The sequence below is a fragment of the Cydia fagiglandana genome, chromosome 5 (assembly GCF_963556715.1).
Source record: "Cydia fagiglandana chromosome 5, ilCydFagi1.1, whole genome shotgun sequence".
Classification (NCBI taxonomy): Eukaryota; Metazoa; Arthropoda; class Insecta; order Lepidoptera; family Tortricidae; genus Cydia; species Cydia fagiglandana.
In genome coordinates this window covers 13,530,551-13,539,665 of record NC_085936.1, presented here as the reverse complement: position 1 = coordinate 13,539,665, position 9,115 = coordinate 13,530,551, and the positions used below count along the sequence as shown (strand labels likewise).

Genomic DNA, 9,115 nt, shown 5'->3' with positions numbered 1-9,115 from the left:
CTCAAAACAAATTTTTGTGTAAGAATCTTGGATCTTAATTATTTTGTTGGACTAGAAATAGTTAAGAGTGAATATTCCATTCGCATCACTCAAAAGAAATATGTAGAACAGATCATTCAAAGATTTAATATGTCAGATGCTCATTCCTGCTCTACGCCAGCAGACCCAAATGTGTTATTAACAAATTGCAGTAATGATGGCGAGGCAGTAAGTTTTCCTTTTAGAGAGGCCGTAGGCTCATTGTTATTTCTAGCCTCTGTGTCTCGTCCGGACATTTCATTTGCAGTAAATATTGTATGTCGTTATGTCAATAACCCAAGCATAGAGCATGTTAAAGCTGTAAAACGTATTTTAAGATACCTAATAGCAACCAAACACATAGGTATAGAGTATAAAGGAAATTCAGGCCTGGTTGGTTACTGCGATTCAGACTATGCAAGTGACACTGAATCAAGGAAATCCACCAGTGGATATATTTTCTTATTGAATAATGGTCCAATTGTATGGGCCAGTAGAAAACAGCAAACCATTGCCCTGTCTACAATGGAAGCTGAATTTATGGCTGCCTGTGAAGCCACAAAACAATTTTTATGGATAAGACAATTGTGGATTGACTTAGGTGAATCTCTTAATAATATGACTCTGTTGGTGGATAACCAAGCTGCTATTAAACTAATAAGCAACCCTGTGTTTCATCAACGATCCAAACATATTGATGTAAAGTACAAGTTTATTCGTGAGAAGGTAGAGCAGGGATTGTTAAAAATTCAATATGTTCAAAGCTCAAACCAGTTAGCTGATTTTTTTAACAAAAGCTCTGACACCTCAAAAATTTTGTCTCAATAGAGATTTGGTACTTTCTTAGGCTAGTATAGTAATATTAGTAATAGTATAGAATCTATTTAAGTGTATCAAGACCGGTGAGATGTAGAGAAAATGTAAAATTAGTGGGAGTATTGGGATATAAGTAGATTAAATTTTACATTCCTAGACGTCAAGCCTGTCTTGCTTTAAAAAAAAATAGTTCCTAGTTTTATTCACCTAGCGCCACTGTCTATGTAACTTTCTTCATGTATCTTTGGTTAGAAATAGCAGTCGAATAAATAAGTGTTTTTCAGAATTTCTTGCATTTTTATTAAATGGGCTACCGATAAACTATAATATAGATGAATCCATTGTAACGGTATCCATTTAGAAGGCTCGTCAGTGGCCTGCTTTAGAATATTATCATAACTATCAGGAACAGGCTAGAAAACGTTTATTTTTTTACGATATACTTATCCCATATAAAAAAAGGGCACTGGCACAGTATTTTCTTATAAATTAGATTAGATAATAATAATCGATAGGTATTCATGAAACCGAAAGGTATGCACGTGCATTTAAAAAAAAGATGATATGCTTATTTAAATCTATATGCATGTGCATATGTTGCATGTATAATAATGAATATCAACCCAAAATGGTGTATGAGGTACAAATGAGTGGTGCGGCTCGCGTTTTATACCTACTCATAACAAATGTCGATGTGTGGTGAGTAACCGCACATAACTGGCGACCGCCTGTCTTCGCAATGTTACAGAATGCAGAGTCTATAAGTGTTGGTCTATAACTGCACTAGTGGAAGTGATATTAGCGCTTAAACGATCAATAGTGCACCAGGTGTTACATATAAAGTGGGCTGAACGAAATAATGTGCGCTGGAAATTTTTAGCGGGGCTTTTTCGTTTATTAAAACGTACGGTCGGCCGCTTAATTGTTCACAATACTGCGGCTCATGTATCTTTTGTATGTATTTATTAACTCCGTTTTAAGTGTTAAATGTGAGGTTTAGAAAAATTTGGTATGAAATATGTCTGTACCTATACCGGGTGCTAAGCTTAATAATATCTGAACATTCCCTGACAAATAACAATAGAGCTGTTTTTTGATGTATCAGACTACATATCAAAAGTATCTACCAGTATCTAATAATTTAACTAAACGATATATATATACTCGTGCGAAGAAGCAAATTGTAAAGATATTATATCCCAACAAAGAAAAGTATTGGAATACTTTTCTAAATTACCAAAAAGTACACTGGAGGGTTACAGATACTTTTGGTGTGTAGGTGGTGGTGGTGGTGGTGGTGGTGGTAGGGGGTTTGGTGGTGGGTGGTGGTGTTTCATACGCTACTTTAAAGCTGACTGTACCTATGTAAGCACACTAAGCACTGAGCAGGACATGGTCCTTCAGATATAAGAATTAAGTTGCTCAATAACAATATTTATTTATGTTTATATTATTAGGCGACTGTACAGTAGCGTAATACCCATTAAACAACCGTGAGTGTCTTTGTATTTAGTTGACAAAACACTAAAGCTCAATATTCATTCGCCTGGGCCTATAACAGCCTATTTGTAATGCTTGCCTTTGAACTATAGAGTGCAAATTACCGATAACCAAATCAATTTGGCCCATGAATGGGCTGAAATAGAGCGCCATGCATAAAACAATGCTTAAAAGCCTGTTGATAACGCCAGTTATAATTAAAGCTAGGCCAAATAAGTAATAGAATTAGCTCGACGCTTGCTGAACGGGCTAAATCGGTATCTGGGCTTCATTCACCAGAAATAAGCGAGTCAATTATAAATTCATTAATTGTTGAGAAGTTTGATCTTAGTTCAAATAAGCAATCAAACTCTGTAAGCATGTACCTACTATTATATAGGTGAGGTTCTAATAGAATTATTAGGTACTTGATCACCCGTTTAAAGGGATCGCATGCGGCAGGTTTCCCTTACTATAGAAAATTGAACGGTCCTTGATTCAGCAGTTTCCGAAAACAAAAACCTAAAATGGAATATAGCAATCGTACGGAAACAGCTGTCGCAGGACAGAGACTGCACCGCTCCATCGCTGGACACTTTGACGCCATTTTTAACCTTAAAAGGATTCGAACTCAAACCCGTAATGTGTTTTTTTTATAAAACAAGTGCAACATTAAAACATCCATTGGTGCTCTACTTTTTAACTCAGTCCTTTTGATAAACCACCCGAGTTGGCAAGATGTCGTTCCGCTTAGCATAATTAGGTACACTCATTATGTCGCAATCCTCTTAAGTCTTGAAAACGTAGAATTGTACCTAATGAGATTTCCAGACGGTGAGCTGAATTGTGAAATACGCCAATAGTGAAACGAGGCGGAATGCCGGAGCCTTGCTTAATAACCCCCCGAGCAGGTACCTATAAGTGTTAAGCCTTATTTACCTCTTCGCTGCGAACGTTATCAAGTGAAAATGCAAATCGAATTTCCATTACTCGTATTATTCCTAGGTGCTCGAATTTTCATTTTATGCCGCACCAGTTTTCAATTAAATGCGCAAAAGGTGATTTTATTACTTCGCAGTCCTTCGGATCTAGCACTGGGAGATAAGTAATAATGGATGTCTTTAAGACGAAAACTATAATAGTAATTTTGCAAGCTTAGCTTATTAGATGTAAGAGGAGACTAAGTATTGAACCTAGTTGAAGAGTTCTAGAATTCGCTGAATCCTAACGGAAGACTATTGAAACAGACTTACTGCAGAACTTAAATAATAAGTAATACTTATAACTAACAACGGAGCGCAAAGCTACCTAAATTCATATTCATATATTTAACCAGTTCAACAGTCAAGTCGTAAAATGTTTGGTCATAATATATAAGTAAACATATTGTAAAACGGTACGAACAAGAGGCAAGAATCATAAAAATTTGCATGTTCGTGAATCGCGCGACCACTCAAGTAGAAAATTTCACTCGAACACGCGAGTACGCAACATTTACGACTTTTTCATGACGCTGTACTAGACTGGCTTCTTGCACAGACAACCATAAAATTTTCCTTTCTCGCTGCTTTGTCTTTCTTAAACCTCTTTACATCTCGGTAGATGCGGATATTAGGGATACGCATAAAGCTACGTCCGGTACGCCGCTACGTTAAAATGTGTGTAACAAATTCCCTTTTTATATTTGAGGACGCGTTAAAAACTACCCTCGTTCGGGCCGTAAAAAGGATATAAATGTAGATCTGGACGTCTGGTGACGCGGAGTTTGCAAGCAGACATTTAGCAGTCCATTACCGTCAAGAGACGAAAAGAAAAATGAAACTCGATCGTCTTTCTCGAAATGAACCGAGAGCGGGGCCCACGTCGTCGGGGCGGGGCGGGCGATAAATCTCGGCGGGACATCGACAGCGAACGCCGCGCTGCGCTTGCCAACGCACAACACCACATTAGGGGCCCTAGACTAATGTCCTCTGATATTACATGCCACTATCTGCATCTAAAATGTAATTTGTAAACCGCTTCACTGTTTACTTACACGTGGAAACGGTTAAAGTCAAGCTACTCAATATGAAATGGAAGCAGTCGCCTAAATGGGCCTCTCCCGCGAGGCACTTTTCCGGGAACCTATTTGGCTGTTACTGAAACTGGTATATGAAAAGATAGCTTGCCTATTCTAATTAACGTAATTATAACACGAGATTATTACACACCCGTAGACCAGTTAATAAACTAACTAATTAGCTAGTTAATACCTAGTTAGCGTAAATAATTGGAAAACCAGCATTTAGTATCAAATATACTTGTTACATATGATGTTTGCTTATGTTGGCTAGTGGAATTTACTTTTATTAAGTGATTATTTTGAATGCTAAATATTTAATAACGTTCATTTGGATTTGCTTTGTAATATTTTACAGTTAGTATTTTCCTCGGGAGCAACGTTGTTTGTTTAACCCTGGTGCCATGAAACTCTCGAAACGCTCAAGGATCCACTTTTCGTACCACTTGCTACTTATTGTTTAAATTGGGAATCTTTCGCTTGCCCGGGTATCAATATTATTTAGCACGAGGAGTAAAAACAACTTTGCCTTGTAAAGCAAATAACGATTGTAGCCTATAATACGCAAGGAAACAGTCGCGCGGTGTAATAACCGATCAATGCAGATAAAATGCACTGACCGAGCGCGGCCATTCGTTATGTGGCGGTAAGTATGCCGATGCCGCCGCGCCGGGTAAACTCAGACGGATGCTGCTCCTTGCTTATGATTTAGTTATTGCTCTTTAAGGAGAGGACAAGCAGTCATTAAGTGTCGACATAAACGTATTAGTGGGCCTGGCCAAGATGACAATCGTTAATAGAAAACGTCAATCGAAAATTAAATACGAGTACCTAGGTATCATGTTAATTTTCGTAGTATCTGTCATTCCTGCACATTTTTTTCTTTTCGTTTGGCGTTTGTCCATGTACAATTGTCACCTTGGCTAGGCACAAGGCAGGCGTTGTAGGCGTTCGATACACTTGCACTTTGCAAATTGGTGTTTTTAAAATTCTTATCTTACTTTTTTAAAAATATATAGACATTCATACATGTACGGTTGTTTCTCAGACCAGACTTCACTCGTTCGGCGTACATCACGAGCATGTGAGTCATCGTTAGGAAACTACGTCGTTACGCGACGGAACTTCCCTCCCGACTTCTTACGGCTTATTATTTTTTATCAAAAAAATGCAGGGGTGTCACATCGAGTGCGAAATTGCCTATCATACAAAATAGAATCTAGGGGTGCCATCGATAAGTAATCTAACTGTAAGTTAAACTTTAGGGAGGGTTAAGAGAGTACATTGAGAAAGCAGTTTTGTATACGTAACGATGTGCGTTGGCTGATGTTTCTGGAAAAATACATTTGCTGCCAGGTGCTGCCGGTAAAAAAACGGGATTTTCTTTATTTGAAACGCAATTTTGTTGTATTTTAATTCAAGAACTTTGTCACTTTTACAAGTCAAGATGCATTTTACATGGTACTTATGGTACTCGCCCAGCGGTGAGCTATAAATATCGCCGTGTCTCTTTTACTTACACGGGAGTGCTTATCTTTTGTTCGTGTTTATAGCCGATAGCTCATAGCTTACTAGCTCGTGGTGGGACCAGTGCCTATTACAAGCATTAAAAGTAATTCATTCGACAAGTGACTGTCAGTTGCAAAGATGCTGCAATGCTTCAGCTGTAAATATGTATTTACGAAGTATTTCGTCGTAGCGCTTACCAAATCTTACATGTGCGAGATCTTAATCAAATGAATTAATACCTTTTTTTTGCTAGGTAACAATGTGTCAATCAAAAATCTAACACATATCAGCTTTGAAAAGCGCAACGACGATTTTCCCAAAGGCGCATAACTAGGTGCACAATATTTTAAAATATGATACAACATTGATGGCATGCTCCGCCATATATCATCATAAATCAGGGCGCTCCGCTGCGGCCGCTCTACATATTTGCTCGCGCGGCGTCCGCAATTTGGGCCCAGCTTGCGGCCGGATGCGCTCGCTGCCCGCGTGTTGTGCTCAAGGCCTGCACGAGTGTAGGCCTCGCGACTCTCGCGAGCTCTAGGCCACTGCAACATGACTGCAATCAGAAATGTAACTTTTGTCACTGATGGATCATTCCCATGACGAATCTACAATTCGAATACACCTTCTTGACTTCGAAGTACGTAAGTCCAGTCAATTTGGGCCCAGCTTGCGGCCGGATGCGCCCGCTGCCCGCGTGTGCTAGTGGCTTGCACGAGCATAGGCCTCGCGAACTCTTGGCCACTGCAACGTGACCGTATTTGATCTTCAATCAGAAACGTAACTTTTGACATTGACGGATCATTTACATGGCAAATCCAGGTCATATTCATAACCTGTTATTACAATTAGAATATACCAGGGACTTCGAAGCAAGTAAGTCAACAATTGGAATAAAATAAATCACATTATTATTAATCAAAATTGTTGTAAATTAAATTATAGCAAGTATGTACATTCAATTAATTTGCCGATTTCGGCGGAGGCATTAAAGGTATAACCTACCTTTAATTTTTGCTGCAGTAATCTGAACGGTACCTTAAGGAAACGTAGTGATTTAATGTCAGTTCAACCGTGAAATATTGTTTATTTCTGAACTTCAAATACTCGCAATACTAAATACAGGTAGCCAGTGATTTTCTTAAGATAAAATTAGGTAAGTAGCCTTTCAATGGTCTCTTACCTAAGTTTTCTGTTTATACAATGATAGGAATAAGTATGTACTTGAAAAATACCTATTTATTTCCACGTGTAGGGCAACAGGCTAAATGTATAGGAGGATATTGTGGCGATACGCGATTAAAATGTAGGTATAATCGAAGTATAATCAAAGAATTTAATTTCAGACCCATTTCGTACCTTATTGTCACAGTGACAATCAATATGGAAGTCGCTAGAGACCTCAAACTGTTGTCACTGTGACAGTACAAAATGGGTAGTAAATTAAATTCTTTGAATGTACCTACACATACTGGTTCGGCAAAGCCTTCGATACCCTGGCCCTGTAAGTTATGTGAGCACCTCCACTGCCCGCTCAGATATGTTAATGGACACTAAATCTGTTTACTTAGGCCGGTGCGAGGAAATATCCTCTGTATTGTACTGTTCATTTAATTCTAAACGTTGGTAAATTTGAACGGATATCTGGCATTGTTCCGTCTCTATCACACCTTCATTAACATACAAACGTAATAGAATAATTAATATATACAATCGTTTGGGGCTATTTTAAACTATGACACTCTAGCCTGAATATTATTTTCGTAGCAATGCATAACTATTTAGAACACCTTTGCTTCGGGGGCAGCCTGGGGGGGTTTCAGTGGGTGGGGTATTTTATACATATTTATTTAATACTAGCTGTCCCCGCGGCTCCGCCCGCGTGGAATTCGGTTCGTGTCAGTAAGCTGCTAATAAATATATAAAAAATAGTAAATTACATTACGCTGTATTTTTTTATTCAAAAAATTATAACATTTATAATTTCCTGCATGATAATTTCTTAAAATAATTGTATTTTATTGTTTCATACTTTTTAGAGCGCAATTTGTAGTACCTTAGTCCGACTACGCCCGACTTTTTTAGTATGAGAAAGTCGAAGTCGCCTAGCTTTGGACCGCGTGCAGTGCGTCACATACGTCGGGCAATTCCCGACTCTTTTAGTATGAGGGCGCCGAAGGAGCCCGGTTTTGGAACGCATTCAGCGCGCCACGTGCATCGGGCTTAACCCGACTCTTTGAGTATGAGGGTGCCTTCGGCTCCCAACTTTGGCAAGCGTACAGCGTGTCACGTACGTCGGGTTACGCCCGACACTTTTAGTATGAGGGCGCCGAAGGCGCCCGGCTTTAGAACGCGTACAGCGTGCCACGTGCGTCGGGCGTAGCCCGACGCTTTGTGTATGAGGGTGCCTTTGGCGCCCAATTTGGTAAGCGTACAGCGTGTCACGTACGTCGGTCTACGCCCGACTCATTGAGTATGAGGGCGCCGAAGGCGCCCGGCTTTGGTAACCATACAGCGTGTCACGTACAGCTGACTGTCCATCCTGTCCGCTATAACAGTCAGGAGACTGTTGCGACTGTCCCGCAGGCGCCGCAGTGCAGCCGCGCAGCGCGCGCGCATGATGGCCGGGAACCCGTTCACGCGCGCATCCGCGAACATCCCGGACGCCTATTAAGATTACATTATTTTTTTTTGGTAAATTGAGTGAAGTTCATTGCCGCATTACAGCTGAGAATGGAAATCAGTCACATCATTTTATCACGAAAATTGACAGTGCCGCAGCAGTAATGTTGCAACAGAGTACGTAATGCTGCTGCAGTCGCCACCCGAATGTCACCTTTATCATATGTTAGATTAGAACGTAATTGAAAACGCGAGCGAAGCGAGCGCGAAATTTTTTCGTTATAACAATGCAATTTGATAGACAGTTGTACATTTTTACTTTTAGTATGGAAATCAGTCACATCATTTTATCACTAAAATTGACAGTGCTGCAGCAGTAACGTTGTAACAGAGTAATGCTGCTGCAGTCGCCACCCGAATGTCACCTTTATCATATCTTAGGAAGTGTTTGAAAACGCGAGCGAAGCGAGCGCGAAATTTTTTCGATATAAAAACGCAATTTGATAGACAGTTGTACATTTTTACTCTTAGTATGGAAATCAGTCCCATAATTTTATGACGAAAATTGACAGTACCGTCTCAGCGAGGTTGTTTTTATGCATAAAAGAT

General features: G+C 39.6%; 1 protein-coding gene across 1 annotated transcript in view; it reads right to left on the bottom strand.

Moving 5' to 3' along the window:
• Positions 1 to 800: 800 nt before the first annotated feature.
• Positions 801 to 9,115, bottom strand: part of LOC134664557 (ubiquinol-cytochrome-c reductase complex assembly factor 1) — a 460,862-nt gene continuing 452,547 nt past the window's right edge. Inside the window, exon 6 of the mRNA XM_063521266.1 lies at positions 801 to 815. The gene's annotated coding sequence lies outside the window, so the exon portion shown is untranslated. The remainder of the gene's footprint in view (positions 816 to 9,115) is intronic.